At 38.7% G+C, this 17,063-nt stretch overlaps 1 protein-coding gene across 1 annotated transcript in view; it reads right to left on the bottom strand.

Moving 5' to 3' along the window:
* The window catches only part of LOC124717147 (zinc finger protein 501-like), a 117,173-nt gene that overhangs the window by 44,479 nt on the left and 55,631 nt on the right, over nucleotides 1-17,063 (bottom strand). The gene's annotated exons all lie outside the window — the stretch shown is intronic.

Below are 17,063 nucleotides of genomic sequence, written 5' to 3'. Positions count from 1 at the left end.
CATCACATTGCTCAGAACATTACGAACAGTGAAAGTGAGTGTATGGAAATGCTGTCCGTCTTACAAAAGGAAGATTAGGGTTTAATGTCTTGTTGGCATTGAAATCGTTAAAGGCTGCATCTTACAAAAACTCAGAACATAGAATTTACATCAAGAAATTGGCAACAATGCTACAATTTGTTAATGGCCAAAGCAAAATGAATAATAGATGTTCTTGATAAAGACTGTGTGGTAATTTTGCATAAATTGTGGTACACTTTTCAAAATAACCTCTATTCAATGAAAAAGATGATGGTGAGTCAAATGAAGACCTTAAATATTTTAAAAAACATTATTTATTGTGAAGAAGTGGTACAAAGCTGCATCACTTTTCAACATAATCTCCCCCACACTCAAAGCAAGTCCACCAGTGCTTACAAAGTGCATAAATTCCTTTAGAAAAAAATTCTTTTGGTAGTCCGTACAACCACTCATGCACCGTGTGGCATACCTCTTCATCAGGATGGAACTTATTTTCTCCCATTGCATCTTTGAATGGTCCAAACATATGGAAATCACTTGGGGCAAAGTCTGGTGAGTATGGTGGATGAGGAAGACACTCAAAATGCAGGTCTGTGATTGTTGTAACTGTTGTACGGGCAGTGTGGGGCCTTGCATTGTCATGTTGCAAAAGGACACCTGCTTTGAGTTGATTGCAGGTTGCAGATGATTTTTTAGGAGATCTGGGTATGATGCACTGGTGACCCTAGGCATGTAATGCTCCAAAATGACACCTTTTTCATCCTACAAGGGAGTCAGCATAATCTTCCATGCCGATGGTTCTGTTCGAAACTTCTTTTGTTTTGGTGATGAGGAATGGCGCCATTCCTCGCTCGCTCTCTTCGTTTCCAGTTAGTGGAAGTGAACCCAGGTTTCATCCCCAGTAACAATTCTTGCAAGGAAGCCATCACCTTTTTGTTCAAAGTGCCGAAGAAGTTCTTCATAAGCATCAACACGTTGTTCTCTCATTTCAGAAGTCAGCTGTCATGGCACCCATCTTGCAGACACTTTGTGAAACTAGAGCACATCATGCACAATATGGTGTGCTGATCCATGACCAATTTGTAAACATGCTGCAATGTCATTCAGTGTCACTCGGCAGTTTTCCTTCACCATGGCTTCAACTGCTGCACTGTTCTGTGGAGTCACAACTCATTGTGCCTGATCTGGACGAGGAGCATCTTCCACTAAAGTCACACCATTTGCGAACTTCCTAATCCATTCATAGACTTGCTGCTATGACAAACATGCATCACTGTACTGAACCTTAATTCGTTGATGAATTTCAATAGCTTTCACATCTCCACTATGCAAAAACCGAATAACAGAACACTGTTCTTCCCTGGTGCAAGTCGCGAGTGGGATGGTCATCTTTATACTGCCACTGCGACAGTATGTGTGCATCTGCATTATGCTGCCACCTACAGGTCATTCTGCATGCTGTTTGTTGCATGCTTACCAACTTACAGGATAGCGGAGCGAAATTTCGATTTGTTATTACAAATTTAAGGTTTTCATTTGACTCACCCTCATAATTAACTAGAGGCATGAAAGTTTTTTGTAAATGATAACACAAAATCAGTTAATTTTTACAACATAATGTGAAATCAGCAGTTCCCAAGAAATACAGTGAAATTTACTATTTTCTTCATTCCTGTGTAAAAATGTTGTACATCTGAGGGCAGCAATTCACTGGTATCATTAACTGGCAGTTATTAAATGTTGAATATTGAACTGAATTATTATTATTATTATTATTATTATTATTATTATTTTCACAAGATTAAGGTAAGGTTTGAATATAACCTTAAAATGAATGACACCCTATCTTTGACTTCACTTGAAAATATCCTGCTTTCAACATTCCAGTAACAATGGTGGTTTTGCACCTCAAATTGTACCAAAACAATAATGTTATCAGAGAGATCTTTAATGTGATGCATCAAGTAAACTGTTTATTTTTGTAGAACAAACCAAATATCACATTTAAGCTTCATAAATACAGGGCATACATTAAGTCTGAGAACACTTTCAATTATTTATTGCACAAGAACCAAACATTGTACAAATATCATACATATGTCATTTTGAAGAGAAACCCTAAAAGTTTTCTTTCATGTATACCGCCACAGCATAGTTTGCTAATTAGCTGATAGTCAGCGCTAGTTGCAAATACGGTGAGTTCAGATGTGGAGTGAGTTTTCTGTGCGTTGGAATTCGACAAAAACCAGATCTCACTCCGTGCCATTTTTTTCTGTGGGGACACATTAAAGATCTGGTGTATGTACTGCATCTACCATGTGATGTAACTGAGCTCCGGGAGAGAATACGGGAAGCGACTGCCACAGTCGACGGTGCCATGCTGGGACAGGTATGGCAAGAATTCGATTACCATATTGACGTCTGCTGGGTCACTCGTGGTTCACATATCGAATGTTTGTATATTAAAAAAAAAATAAAAAAAAAAAAAAAATCTTTCAGAGTTTCTCTTCAAAATGCAATATGTATGACATCTGCACAATGTTTAGTTCTTGTGCAATAAATAATTGAAAGTGTTTCCAGACTTTATGTACACCCTGTACACCCTATACAGATCAACTTGACACATGTCCAATTTTCTTCTTCTAACACTCAATGACAAGCACAAGATATAGAAGAATGGAAAAGAAAATTAAGGTTCTGCTAGATGACTGCACAAGACTGGCAATTCTGAAGTTGTGCTTAGTAATGGAAGCAATACTTTAAAGAAAATCAAGACATGTTCATAGCATCTGATGAGCTAGAAGTAGTATTATGCAACCTAAAATGGTGCAACATGTTCTCAAGACAATAGATATAAGTTAAAGGTAAAGATACAAAATATTCAATATGAGCAAAAACCAAGTAGTAAAAACAAGAATGGAAAACCAAGAATCAAGTGCTCAGAAAGAAAGGCTGTACGACAGAATATCACTCCTGTTCAATCCATACACCAAATATGCAATGATGCGCAAGGATGACAACACTAAGATATGTTGATGACATTACTAGCCTCAGCAAACGTTTCAAGAAACAGCAGGATTCATTGAATGGAATGAACAGTCAACAACAGTCTGGAACACACTATGGAGTGAGAGAAAACCTACAAAGGATGCAAGTAAGAAGGAGAAGCAGAAATGAGATTAGGCAGTTAACTTCATATTAAAATTATTGACCAAGACGTAGATGAAGCGAAGGAATTCTGCAACCTTGGAAGGAAAATAATCCCATGAGAGACAAAACAACTTCAGAAAAAGTAGATTATCACTGTTGAAGAGTGCACTAGTGACCAAAAAATGTCTTCAATATCAAACATCAGCTTTAATCTGAGCAAGAAAGTTCAGAGAATATATGTTTGGAGCACAACATTGTAAGAAAGTGAATCATGGACCATGGCAAAAACAGAAAATAAGAAAACTGAGGCATTTGAGATGTGGTGCTATAGAAAGATGATGAAAATTAGCTGGACTGATAAGGCAAGAAATTATAAGATTTTCTGCAGAATCATTGAGGAAGGGCATACATGGAGGACACTGGGACTGGATGATACGATGTGTCTTAAGGCATAAGGGAATAACTCCCACAGTACTATAGGGGGCTGTAGAAGGTAAAAGCTGTAGGTGATGTCAGAGACTGGAATATATCCAACAAATATTTTTTACCTCTTAGATGGTAAAGGTTTCATACACCAGCACAGAACTTTCCGGCACTTTAGGAAATAAAACCTAGCAAAAAACAGTGCACTTTGGAAAGATCTTTGATCCGTGGAAATATGTAGACTGCACCTTCTCGTATTAAGAAAGTATAAATATGAATTCCACCAAATACAGCATGGTAGCTTCCAAAGCAGTGAAACTGAGATTGCCATTCACTTTTGTCAGCCAATCATAGCTCACATCATGTGACCTTGCCAGCCAGTGACAGCAGACATTCAGACCATAGGACATGTGATGCAGTCAGCCAATAGCAACATGACTTAAGTACCATGAACATGAAACAAGAAAAGTTAATTGTTTCAACTGATATACGAACAGTACACCAACAACAAAAGCTACTCTCTCACATTGGTCAATTTTAGTGAGTAAAATTTTAAATATTGGCATAAATAGCTGGTCTTAAAGGCTCAAATTTTTTTTAAGCAGCTGGTCCTCAAATAGTTAGGTTTTGAATGAGAGTCAAATGCTCTATGATTTAGGAAATTCAGAGCACATTTTCATACTTAACATAATTCATTTCGAGAAAATTTACTTTGAAAATACAGCTTCTCAAATCACCATTTGCAATATATTCCCATGACCTGTCAGATTTTCATTCAGTGTTTTAACTTCGCTTAGTGTTATAGTTGCCGTCTGAATTTTTTGGTTTTAGCGTATAATTTTGTGAAGTTTTGTTGGTATTGGTATTAGCTGTGGTGTAGTAGTATTAATACAAGTAGTTGCTTTCTTAGTAGGCATAGAATTTCGAGACCATTATTGTTAGTTCTTAAATAGTCCTACTGGTGTAAATGAACTTTGGTAACATAGACGTATGGTTTTTTTTCAGAAACTGTAAAATTTTACCATGAGTGAGAAGTGTGGGCTCTGTTGTAGGTTTGTGAGTAGTGGATTACGGTGCGGGATTTGTTCAAAGTATTTTCATTGGGGGGAATGCAGTGGGAAGCCAGTGGTCATTTTAGTGAGATCCTCTTCCGGGAATGCAGAATATGTAGTAGAAACAAGTTGATAGAGGAGCAAGAGCATAAGATCTATGCCCTTCAGGTGCAGTTACAAAGCGCAAAGGAGGAACTACATAGGTTGAGGAGGGTGAAGGGTAGTGGGGAATGGGAACTGGCAGTTGGCAAGAAGGCAGCTAGGAAGAGGAGGTATTCAGAGAGTTTTACTTTGAATACATGCAATAGATATGATCAACTGTCAGAGTTGAGTGGAGAGGAGCCTCGTGTAGCTGTAGATGTAGGGAACTTGCAGCAGTCCTCAGCAATTAGGAGGCCTAGGTTAGGTGCAAAGTCTAGCAGAAAGAAGGTTCTGCTGCTACGTAGTTCCCACGGTAGAGGTGTGGGCCAGCAGTTGCAGGAAGTGTTGGGGAGTGAGTACCAGGTCACCAGCATTGTGAAGCCTAGTGCAGGGTTGGCTCATGTGACTGAAAACATAGGGGAGCTATGTAAGAATTTTACAAAGGAGGATCAGGTAGTGATAGTGAGTGGAGCGGGGAACAGTCTCGATAGGGATGGGGAATATGATGTCAGCGGTGACTTGGTTAAGATAGCTACTCAAACTGGTGGCACTAATGTGCATTTCGTGCATCATGATTGGCCTCACCTTAATGCGGCTGTTAGGTGCATTAACGTGGAGCTGGGGAGGGCACTGATGGCAGAGGGCATGGGTCACATCTCAGTGGTGACAGTTGGGTCTACCAGTAGATCGGATTTCACTAGGCATGGCCTGCACCTCAATAGGTATGGGAAGGGGAGGCTGGCTAAGCTTATAGGTGACAGTGTAGTGGGTGGTGGTGGTGGTGGTGGTGGTGGTGGTGGTGGCGGCGGTGGCGGTGGTGGTGTCACTCGTGGAAAACTTCCTGTAGTATGTCGTGTTAGAGCTGCACTTTTTTGAGATTGAAGTCAGCTGATAGGTATATCTGTTTATAGGAAGTCCCTCTAACCAAGGGCTCACCTTCAGAGGATGTAATGTTTCCAAGTAGAGAAGGAACTAGTATATTTCATCAAAATATAAGAGGTATTAGAGATAAAGTTAGTGAACTGCTAATAGATGTTGACTCGAAATTATTGGTATATCTGAGCACCACTTAAATAATTTGACAATTCAGAGGCTTCCTTTACCAGGCTGCAGATTAGCTGGCTGTTTCTCAAGGAGTTCCTTGCGAGGTGGGGGAGTGGCTCTGTACATAAAAAACACTATTCCATTTGAGTCCATAGACTTATCACGATACTGCACTGAACAGATATTTGAATGTTGTGCAACATTAGCTGAATTTAGTGAAACTAAACTTCTAATTGTTGTTGTTTACAGGTCCCCTAACTCTGACTTCAGAGCATTTCTGCTCAAGCTAGAAAGGGTTCTTGATTCACTTTGTAGGAAGTACCAGAAACTAGTTATACGTGGTGACTTCAATATTAATTTTGTATATGATTGTGCAAGAAAAAGGATATTGGTAGATCTCCCAAATTCCTATGATCTGTTGCAAACTGTGTTTTTTCCAACTAGGGTGCAGGGAAACAGTAGCACAGTCATAGACATTATTTTTATTCATTCTTCATTACTAAATGGGCATTCTGTTAGTAAAAGCATGAATGGCCTTTCAGATCATGATGCACAAATTTTAACACTAAAAGGCTTTTGTACTCAAACCAGTGTCATATTTAATTACAAACTATGTAGGAAAGTTAATCCAACAGCAATAGAGAGTTTTTTAAAACTTGTCAAGGAACAAGAGTGGCAGGATGTTTATAGTGCCGATAACATAGATGATAAATACAATGCTTTCCTTAACACATTTCTCATGCTCTGTGAGAGTTGCTTTCCATTAGAACATTCTAAATGGGGTACTAGCAGTAATGGGCAGCCCGGGTGGCTGACTAGTGGGAATTATATCAAAATGTTAGAAGTAGTCGCAATCAAGCTACAGTAGCCCATTACAAACAGTATGGCAAAGTGCTTAAAAATGTTATTAGGAAGGCAAAGAGTATGTGATATGCAAATAGAATTGCTAATTCACAGTATAAAATTAAAATCATGTGGTCAATTGTGAAGGAAGTGTCTGGTTAGCAGCACAAGGTCAATGACATAAAGTCAGTTCACAGTAAAAATATTTCTGTTACTGATAAATCAGATATATGTGCAATATTTAACAATCATTTTCTGAGCATTGCTGGTGAATTAAATAAAAATTTGGATTCTACAGGAAATCATATAACTTTCTTGGCAAATGCCTTTCCGAGATTGATGTCTGAAATACTCCTCTGTGATACAGACAAGAGGGCAACTGAGCCAATAATTAAATCACTGAAGACTAAGGACTCTCACGGTTATGAAGGAGTGTCTAGCAGAATATTAAAGTACTGTGCTGCGTATGTTAGCCCTGTATTTAGCCATATTTGTAACTTTTCCTTTAGGAATGGTCAGTTTCCTGAGCAATTAAAGTACTCAGTAGTAAAGCTGCTTTATAAAAAGGGAGAAAGGGATAACATGCCATCAGTGTTTGCAAAAGTTATTGAAAAGGCTATGTATGTATGGATAATTGATCATTTTATATCATACGGTTTGCTATCACATGTACAGTTCGGCTTTAGAAGTTGTTTAACAACTGAAAATGCTATATTCTCTTTTCTCTGTGAGGTACTGGATGGGCTAAACAAAAACTTTTGAATGCTTGGTGTATTTTTTGATTTAACTAAGGCATTTGATTGTGTTGATCACAAAATATTGCTCCAGAAGTTGGACCATTACGGAATACGGGGAGTAGCTCACAATTGGTCCACCTCTTACTTTAGCGACAGATAGCAAAAGGTCATTATTCACAATGTTGATAATGGCTGTGATGTGGGATCTGAGTGGGGTACTGCCAAGTCAAGGGTGCCCCAGGAATCAGTGTTGGGGCCACTCCTGTTCCTTATTTATATAAATGATATGCCCTCTAGTATTACGGGTAACTCAAAAATATTTCTGTTTGCTGATGACACTGGCTTGATAGTAAAGGGTGTTGTGTGCAACATTGGCTCAGTTTCAAATAGTGCAGTACATGACTTCAGTTCATGGCTTGTAGAAAATAAACTAATGTTAAATCACAGTAAGACTCAGTTCTTACAGTTTCTAACACACAATTCGACAAAACCTGACGTTTTAATTTCACAGACTGGGCATATAATTAGTGAAACTGAACAGTTCAGATTTCTAGGTGTTCAGACAGATAGTAAGCTGTTGTGGAAAGCCCACGTTCAGGATCTCGTTCAAAGACCTAATACTGCCATTTTCACTATTCGAACGGTATCAGAAGTGAGTGATACTTTGACATGAAAATTAGTCTACTTCGCTTATTTTCATTCACTTATGTCATATGGTATTATATTTTGGGGTAACTCTTCCCATTCTACAAGGATATTTTTGGCTCAGAGACGGGCGGTTCAGGCAAGAAGTGGTGTGAGTTCAAGAACCTCTTGTCGACCTCTGTTCATGAGTCTGGGTATTTTGAATTGGCCTCTCAATATGTATATTCCTTATTGTTGTTTCTCAAACCTGCATTTGGATCTGACTTCCTTAACTCTAGTGCAAAAAGGTGTGCAGCATATTGCTGCATCCATTTTCCGTGAAACATTTAGCTGATTCTTATTGTATTGCTGATAGCATTTACTTAAACTTATGGACTGGCTTTTTTCAGGTTCATGAACATTTATTTTTATCTGTTATTACCTTTATGTTGTAATTTCATGTACTGACACGTTCCATGACCTTGGAGATTTAATCCTCTATTTGGTCCTACGGAACTTGATGTGTAAATAAAATAAAATGTAAACACTTGTGACATAATGCTCATTGAAAGCAGTTTGTTGTTATGAAGCACTGCATATTCTCTTTCCTAAGGCCTTTGACATACTTTGGTGTCGGCAGACAACTGCGTGCACAATGTGTGTTTTTATTGTTGTTGTACACAGTGCATTTCCTTTGCAACTAGAGTTTTATTTTGACGTTAGTCTGTCATTTATGTTTTACAGCTGCAGTACTATTCTGCAGAAGTGGTTTGAAGTAAAATTCTTTGTTAGAGTGTCAGTTCTTACCAGTCAAAATTACAAAATTTGACTGAAAAATACAACAATGAAAAACGCCTGTAATTCTAAAAAATTCCCAGGTTTTCTCCAAATTTTTCCCAGAATTCCTACACACTTTTCCAGATTTCCCAGTTGTTCCAGGGCATATACACCCTGCACTAATGAGCTGGAAAGAGTTAAACACATGAAAGAATCCTAATGTGCTACAGAGAGGGCAAAATGCATGAGATTATGAGCGAGGTGACTTCCTCACACAAAACTGAAGATGTCATTTCCTGGCAAACAGCAGAATCCAGTCCTTCATGGAAGTGAAAATGGTGGCACCTATATGCAAGTGATTACTATCTTCTACTTCAAGTAACGAACAGGCAAACTGTATTCTGACTCAAGGCAGCAAGTGGCGAGAGTGGAAATGTCTAGCAGCAACCATTGGTCAGAAGAGAAGCTGGCAAAAAGTGAGACTGGAGTGGCTGTACTTCAAGATTTTATGAACTGTGAGTGTCCACTCATATTCACCTTCTGACCTTTTTTAAAAACCAGGACCAGTACCAACTGCTGGGAGGAGCAGTGGCTCCAACACAACAGTCGCCGTATCTGAATTTAACAGTTGCTGTCATCTTGGGGAAATAGTTGCCAGTATACCGTTCGTCAGTGTAATACAGTCTCTTTTGTCTTTAAATTTTGAATAAGGGATTAATCTGAGTTTAAAGATTAGGGAAACTTGGAATACAACAATTAATGCAGGTTAGATATTAGGACTGGCCCAAATCTGAATTGAATGTATGAAACAATAACTATTCTGGGTCTCTTTCTTAGTCAGAGGCCACATGTCAACGTACATGTACATGTTCTGACATGTGGAGAGTCTGGTTATGGTCATTGTGTTAAAGAGAAAAATGACTCACCTCTCAACTGTCCTTGCTCACTACCTTCTTGTCATATTCATCATCCTCACACGAGGAAATCTTTTGAAGGGGAGCATTCCTCAAACAGTTGAAAGAAAATGCCCCCATAAGATGACACGGTACACAAAACTTTCAAGCAAAGTTACAGAGAAATAATCATTCCACATCCTTTGGTTTTAGGGCATTTCAGGAAGAGATACAGCTAGGAATGTGGTACTTACAAACATCATATAGAACATTTATACTAAAAATTAGGATAAAGGTCCATCATACTAGCATTCTGGAATGCAGTTTAGACATGCCTAAGTCCTGTACACTTTAGGAAAACCAGGTTGTCAAATAAGTAATCAACAATAGCAAGCAATCAGAAAACTGCTTCAGAGGTACTGGAAACTGAGAGAAAGGGTACAAAAAAAACAAGATCCTCTATGGATGTCAGCTGGACTCCCAACAGTTTATTTGGGAACAGAAGATTGTGCACAAAAATCATTACTAGCTAAATCACCTCAAGGCAGAAAAAATTACCAGAAAATAAATCAGGAGTTAAGGAACAGAATTAAATCAGAAGCAAACACTGTGTGAAATAGAAACACATTCAAGTTGTGAGTTTAATACAGGTGTGGAGGACAATTACATGTATGAAGAAAATGCCAGTAGACAAAGCAGTCAACAACTTCATTCTTTTAACAGAATAGAAAAAGCACTAAACAGATGTTTCAATTGAAGCCAAACTCCAGAACACAAAAGGAGAAGACCGTAACACTGAATAAACTTTCTGAAACATAACCATTATGATAGAGGAGGTGAATAATGTAGTAGCTAAAATGAAGAATGGCCAATCACCTGGTCCTGGAAATACTCCTGTGGAATTATTGGATTATGGAGGATACCATTTGAAGAAAAGAGTAACGCACCTTATGAACAACTCTTTTCAATGGATTGAAAGCCCATCAAAGTGGGAAAGTTTCTATTTTCGTGAAGGAGCATAACAGAAGACACTAAATGCTACAGAGACATTCGTGTGAATAGTCAACAACTCACTGACCTGCTTATTTGGCAAAATCATATGTGACAAAATAAAGCAGATTGTTGGCCACCATACTGGTGAAGCCCATAGTGCGTTTAGACAGAACAGATTCTGTACAGAGAAATTGCAGGAATTTATAGCTGTAGGGAAGGAGTTACACATTGTCTTTGTAGATATAGCAAAAGCTTATAAGGTTGTTCTTAGAACAAAATTGTCACGGAAGTTCTAAGATAAGACTGCAGTATGTCTCCTTGTTAGGGTATAGAATTCTGTGTAGTTAAATTGGAAATATTTTCCTTTTAAACTAAAGAAGTGTTAAGTTTTCTTTACCCTCACCCTCACCCCCTTTTATAAACGAGTAATCATGTAGTCTACTAATGATCTGATGGCACACAAGTCCATGATTTGCATATGTTGTTGTTGTTGTTGTTGTGGTCTTCAGTCCTGAGACTGGTTTGATGCAGCTCTCCATGCTACTCTATCCTGTGCAAGCTTCTTCATCTCCCAGTACCCACTGCAACCTACATCCTTCTGAATCTGCTTACTGTATTCATCTCTTGGTCTCCCTCTACGATTTTTACCCTCCACGGTGCCCTCCAACGCTAAATTTGTGATCCCTCGATGCCTCAAAACATGTCCTACCAACCGATCCCTTCTTCTAGTCAAGTTGTGCCTCAAACGTCTCTTCTCCCCCACCCTATTCAATACCTCCTCATTAGTTACGTGATCTACCCACCTTATCTTCAGCATTCTTCTGTAGCACCACATTTCGAAAGCTTCTATTCTCTTCTTGTCCAAACTATTTATCGTCCATGTTTCACTTCCATACATGACTACACTCCATACAAATACTTTCAGAAACGACTTCCTGACACTTAAATCTATACTCGATGTTAACAAATTTCTCTTCTTGAGAAACGCTTTCCTTGCCATTGCCAGTCTACATTTTATATCCTCTCTACTTCGACCATCATCGGTTATTTTACTCCCTAAATAACAAAACTCCTTTACTACTTTAAGTGTCTCATTTCCTAATCTAATTCCCTCAGCATCACCCGACTTAATTTGACTACATTCCATTATCCTCGTTTTGCTTTTGTTGATGTTCATCTTATATCCTCCTTTCAAGACATTGTCCATTCCGTTCAACTGCTCTTCCAAGTCCTTTGCTGTCTCTGACAGAATTACAATGTCATCGGCGAACCTCAAAGTTTTTACTTCTTCTCCATGAATTTTAATACCTACTCCGAATTTTTCTTTTGTTTCCTTCACTGCTTGCTCAATATACAGATTGAATAACATCGGGGAAAGGCTACAACCCTGTCTCACTCCTTTCCCAACCACTGCTTCCCTTTCATGCCCCCCGACTCTTATAACTGCCATCTGGTTTCTGTACAAATTGTAAATAGCCTTTCGCTCCCTGTATTTTACCCCTGCCACCTTCAGAATTTGAAAGAGAGTATTCCAGTTAACATTGTCAAAAGCTTTCTCTAAGTCTACAAATGCTAGAAACGTAGGTTTGCCTTTTCTTAATCTTTCTTCTAAGATAAGTCGTAAGGTCAGTACTGCCTCACGTGTTCCAACATTTCTATGGAATCCAAACTGATCTTCCCCGAGGTCAGCTTCTACCAGTTTTTCCATTCGTCTGTAAAGAATTCACGTTAGTATTTTGCAGCTATGACTTATTAAACTGATAGTTCGGTAATTTTCACATCTGTCAACACCTGCTTTCTTTGGGATTGGAATTATTATATTCTTCTTGAAGTCTGAGGGTATTTCGCCTGTCTCATACATCGTGCTCACCAGATGGTAGAGTTTTGTCATGACTGGCTCTCCCGAGGCCATCAGTAGTTCTAATGGAATGTTGTCTACTCCCGGGGCTTTGTTTCGACTCAGGTCTTTCAGTGCTCTGTCAAAATCTTCACGCAGTATCTTATCTCCCATTTCGTCTTCATCTACATCCTCTCCCATTTCCATAATATTGTCCTCAAGTACATCGCCCTTGTATAAACCCTCTATATACTCCTTCCACCTTTCTGCCTTCCCTTCTTTGCTTAGAACTGGGTTGCCATCTGAGCTCTTGATATTCATACAAGTGGTTCTCTTCTCTCCAAAGGTCTCTTTAATTTTCCTGTAGGCAGTATCTATCTTACCCCTAGTGAGACAAGCCTCTACATCCTTACATTTGTCCTCTAGCCATCCCTGCTTAGCCATTTTGCACTTCCTGTCGATATCATTTTTGAGACGTTTGTATTCCTTTTTGCCTGCTTCATTTACTGCATTTTTATATTTTCTCCTTTCATCAATTAAATTCAATATTTCTTCTGTTACCCAAGGATTTCTATTAGCCCTCGTCTTTTTACCTACTTGATCGTCTGTTGCCTTCACTACTTCATCCCTCAGAGCTACCCATTCTTCTTCTACTGTATTTCTTTCCCCCATTCCTGTCAATTGTTCCCTTATGCTCTCCCTGAAACTCTGTACAACCTCTGGTTCTTTGAGTTTATCCAGGTCCCATCTCCTTAAATTCCCACCTTTTTGCAGTTTCTTCAGTTTCAATCTGCAGTTCATAACCAATAGATTGTGGTCAGAATCCACATCTGCCCCAGGAAATGTCTTACATTTTAAAACCTGGTTCCTAAATCTCCGTCTTATCATTATATAATCTATCTGATACCTTTTAGTATCTCCAGGCTTCTTCCACATATACAACCTTCTTTTATGATTCTTGGACCAAGTGTTAGCTATGATTAAGTTATGCTCTGTGCAAAATTCTACAAGGCGGCTTCCTCTCTCATTCCTTCCCCCCAATCCATATTCACCTACTATGTTTCCTTCTCTCCCTTTTCCTACTGACAAATTCCAGTCACCTATGACTATTAAATTTTCGTCTCCCTTCACTACCTGAATAATTTCTTTTATCTCGTCATACATTTCATCTATTTCTTCATCATCTGCAGAGCTAGTTGGCATATAAACTTGTACTACTGTAGTAGGCATAGGCTTTGTGTCTATCTTGGCCACAATAATGCGTTCACTATACTGTTTGTAGTAGCTAACCCGCACTCCTATTTTTTTATTCATTATTAAACCTACTCCTGCATTACCCCTATTTGATTTTGTATTTATAACCCTGTAATCGCCTGACCAAAAGTCTTGTTCCTCCTGCCACCGAACTTCACTAATTCCCACTATATCTAACTTTAACCTATCCATTTCCCTTTTTAAATTTTCTAACCTGCCTGCCCGATTAAGGGATCTGACATTCCACGCTCCGATCCGTAGAATGCCAGTTTTCTTTCTCCTGATAATGATTTGCATATAGTGTTATGTATTTGTCCATATAGTTTGTTTTTGTTGTGTTATTATCTATTTGAGGTACTCCTCGGGCAGTGTGTAGTGTTTGAAGTTAGTCAGCAAACTCCCATTACATCACACCAAGTATCAGTCAGAGTTTCCAACTCTACACAGACATAATAAAGAGCACCTTGGAATAAAAGTGTCATAGACCATTGAAGAAGTCAATATGCAAGAATTTGACATTGATCTACCCACACATCCTGTATGTTGTATACGATCATGTAATAAATGCACACTGTTATTTAAATCTGTGAATAATCGTTTCAAGTATATTGAAGAGGATAATTAAGATACCACAAGATTTACTACTTCATCACTCAATGAACATTCTCATCCTATTTTATTCAGTTTAAATGTAAAAGTGGCTGTCCAAAGATGGAAGGACAGCTGCGGCGGAGTGGGAATCGTTATTAATGTTGTACATATGTCTTCATCAGTTTGTGATATGACATTTATATCAGAAACATGGCAGATGGGGAGTACAGATGAGTCTACCATAAACTATCTAGTAGTGAGAAGTGAAAATAGATCTCTACTATCAGTGACAGTGCAGTTATGAGACAGGCACAAAAATTTAAATATCTTACAGCACGTATTCACAAAAGTGGTTTGGACAACATAGGACAAAAATACAGAAGACAACAAAGAAGAAAAGTAACAGAGTGTATGAATTCCTTTTGGTGGGACAAAAACATTCGCAACAACAATAAGAAATAGATGAGAATTGTGGATTTTAAATGCTGACTTCAAACAAAGGCTGATAAATGTGGAAATGGATTATTAACAAAAGAGTGTTAGTGTATTAATGACAGAGAAAAATCTAGTGATTAAGAGCTCTAGTGATTAAGAGCTCTATTGAGTGCAAGTGAAACAGTGGTAGATAAGACTGGGGGAAAATGATTAAACTGGAACAAACGTTTGTTGCAAATGCCAGATCGTCAGTGGCCAAAGAAAATTTTTGAATGGAAACCACCTGGCAGACAGAAATGAGGAAGACCATGTTCCCGGAAAGACCACATCAACAAAATTATGAGAAATCATGGTGCATGCAAAGTGTATTCCCTGAAAAGAAGGGCTACGCAGAAGGTAACAAGAACAGAGCAACATTTTCTTATTCAATGAACTTTGTATTAATTAATCCTGAATAACAATATAATAATAATACCAGCAACATACTCCACAGGCCAAGATAATGCATTATGTTACTGTAAAAAATGTAACAATCGAACAATGGAAGTTCCAGGTGGGAATATCAATAGTATAAGGAAAAAACACAGATTGCTACTCATTGTAAAGATGACACACTGATTTGCATACAGGCACAACAAAATGACTGTTACAGATTTAGCTTTTGGCCAAACTCTTCTTCAGGAAAGGAAACATACACACACGTTCATTCACACATGCAAGCGCACCTCATGCACGCATGGTTGCAATCTCCAGCAGCTCAGACTGGACTCCGGAGTTGTGGTCTGAGCTACCAGAAATGGTGGTCATGTGTGTGTCAGGTGTGCTTGCTTGTGCGAATGAATGTGTGTTTGTGTTTCCTTTTCTGAGGGAGTCTTTGGCCGAAAGCTAAATGTGTAACAGTCTTCTCGCTGTACCTGCAACTCAACAAATCATCTCCACAGTGAGTAGCATTCTATCTTTTTCATTATATTGTTAACTCAGATAAATGTGACTCGTGCTAAGGGTAAATCAATACAAAGGCATAACTCTCTGAAAGCTGTTGCATTTAAATCTACACTATCTCAGAAATAAACTCTACTTACTGCAAATATTCATAGAGGGACATTCACCACTTGTTTTAGCAGTAACTGAAAATTGACTGTCTACTGAAATAATGTATTATGGATTAGAGCACTACTTACTAGTGAATAGTTATTGCAAGCAGTGCCATAAAGGTGATGATGTGGCAATTTATGTTTGTAAACATACAGCAGTTAAACAACATCTCTTTTTGAACACCACATCACAGAAGGATCAATCAAAATGAAGATTTCTATGCTCCAAAGCAATCATGTTAAGTTAGTGACCCATACAGTGCTGGAGGTGTATCACCCACCAAATGCTGATGTAATGTCGTTCATGGATAGACTTTGTAACGTAGTTCGTCAGACTGGCCTTAATGACCCTCCTATATTTGGTGGCTTTAATACAGATGAAAATTCAAATAGCATTCTGGTATCCCACACCACGGAATTTGGATCCGCACCAGATGGCATGCATGTCAAATACCTTAGAGGTCTCTGCACCGTCGCGCCGTAAGCCGTGGCGGCGCATGCCTCCTGGCCCACGTTTAATGAGAGGGCGCCACAGTGGAACATGTGGTCCCTGTGGCCAATAGTGGTGCCCCCGATCATGTATTTAAGCACCAGCCTCTCACTCAGCCAGTCAGTCTAATATTTGTGTGTGTCTCTTGACATATCGCCTCGACATCAGACAGCGTGTTTACTGTTCTTTGTTTTCATTACTAGTGGACATCATGGATTCTTTTGGTTGTCTCTGTCACCCCATTGCTTCTTGCATGTTGTTGTCGTAAGGCCTCACTCGATCGTCCATTGTCATTTCATGTCCGTCCTTTCCATTCATTTGTGTGTTTGTGGGCTGCTCTCCGTTTGGTCCCGCCGCACTTTTTCGGCCACCCCGGGATCGTTCCGGTCGCAGTTGCAACAAGTATAGTAAACATGAAACTACCTGATATATAAACATTGTATAGTCTTTTAAAGATATTAAGCTCAGACACTAGTACAACAAGCACATGTTCCAATAGGGTAGCTTATACTATAATCAGCAAAAATGTTATAGATAATGTAAATACAGCAGCTTAGATTTCTCATTATTTTGACCAATAGTACCTAAATTCAACTGCATCAAAAATAACAAAAATTATTCTGCAGAATCGAATTCTGGCTATTTCTAACTCAGTATTGAGAAT

The sequence above is a fragment of the Schistocerca piceifrons genome, chromosome 9 (genome assembly GCF_021461385.2).
Source record: "Schistocerca piceifrons isolate TAMUIC-IGC-003096 chromosome 9, iqSchPice1.1, whole genome shotgun sequence".
Lineage (NCBI taxonomy): Eukaryota > Metazoa > Arthropoda > Insecta > Orthoptera > Acrididae > Schistocerca > Schistocerca piceifrons.
The sequence above is the reverse complement of the archived record's forward strand: the minus strand, read 5'-3'. Positions and strand labels throughout refer to the sequence as shown.